Raw genomic sequence first — 1,191 nt, forward strand, 5'->3', positions numbered from 1 at the left:
GCACCAGATAAAGTTTCTACATGGTTCTACAGTTAGTTGGACAATAAACGATCTTCTCTATTTCAACGCCACATGCATTAAGCTAGAGCTGATATTTTTTGAAAGTTCGGAATTGTTCAAAATTCAAACACCCATTGATATTTTAGAAGCTTGCAAACTTGGGTGTAAAACTCCAAAATTTAAGATTAGCAAAAAGTCCTAAGTCGAAAACCAGAGCCAGTGCATACTTTTAAATTTCACCAGAATTATAGAGGAGGTTGGGCAAAGAATTGTGGAAATTGTACAATAATCGAAACGTCCACTGATTTTTCAGATGCGGGCAAACTTGGGCTAAAAATAAAAAAATTCATACTTACGCGCACCTTAACAAAAAATCCTAATTCTGAAACTAGAACAAGTTGGGACTTGAAATTTTCACAGAATCTCTATAAAACATGCAGCAAGAAATTTGGAAAAGTGTTCAAAAATTCAAACGCCTACTGATTTTTTAGAAGCTTGCAAACTTGGGCCTAACAATCAAAAAATTCATACTTACGGGCACCTTAACAAAAACTCCTAACTCGGAAACCAGAGCAAGTTGGGACTTGAAATTTTCACAGAGTCTATATAAAACATGGAGCAAGAAATTTGGAAAAGTGTTCAAAAATTCAAACGCCCACTGATTTTTTAGAAGCTTGCAAACTTGGGCCTAAAAATCAAAAAATTCATACTTACGCGTACCTTAGCAAAAAATCCGAACTCGAAAACCAGAGCAAGTTGGGACTTGAAATTTTCACAGAATCTATATAAAACATGGAGCAAGAAATTTTGAAAATTGTTCAAAAATTTAAATGCCCACTGATTTTTAAGAAGCTTGCAAACTTGGGCCCAAAAATAAAAAAATTCATACTTACGTGTACCTTAACAAAAAATCCTAACTCTGAAACCAGAGCAAGTTGGGACTTGAAATTTTCACAGAGTCTATATAAAACATGCAGCCAGAAATTTGGAAAGGTGTTCAAAATTTCAAACGTCCACTGATTTTTTAGAAGCTTGCAAACTTGGGCCTAAGAATCAAAAAATTCATACTTACGCGCACCTTAACAGAAAATCCTAACTCGAAAACCAGAGCAAGTTGGGACTTGAAATTTTCACAGAGTCTATATAAAACATGCAGCAAGAAATTTGGAAAAGTGTTCAAAAATTCAAACG

At 34.4% G+C, this 1,191-nt stretch overlaps 1 protein-coding gene across 3 annotated transcripts in view; it reads right to left on the reverse strand.

The window, feature by feature from the left end:
- The window catches only part of LOC109545414 (calcium homeostasis endoplasmic reticulum protein), a 17,613-nt gene that overhangs the window by 8,373 nt on the left and 8,049 nt on the right, over window positions 1-1,191 (reverse strand). The window lies entirely within an intron of this gene.

The sequence above is a fragment of the Dendroctonus ponderosae genome, unplaced genomic scaffold, assembly GCF_020466585.1.
Source record: "Dendroctonus ponderosae isolate FM_Combo_2020 unplaced genomic scaffold, Dpon_F_20191213v2 Dpon_F_20191213_5, whole genome shotgun sequence".
NCBI classification, from domain to species: domain Eukaryota; kingdom Metazoa; phylum Arthropoda; class Insecta; order Coleoptera; family Curculionidae; genus Dendroctonus; species Dendroctonus ponderosae.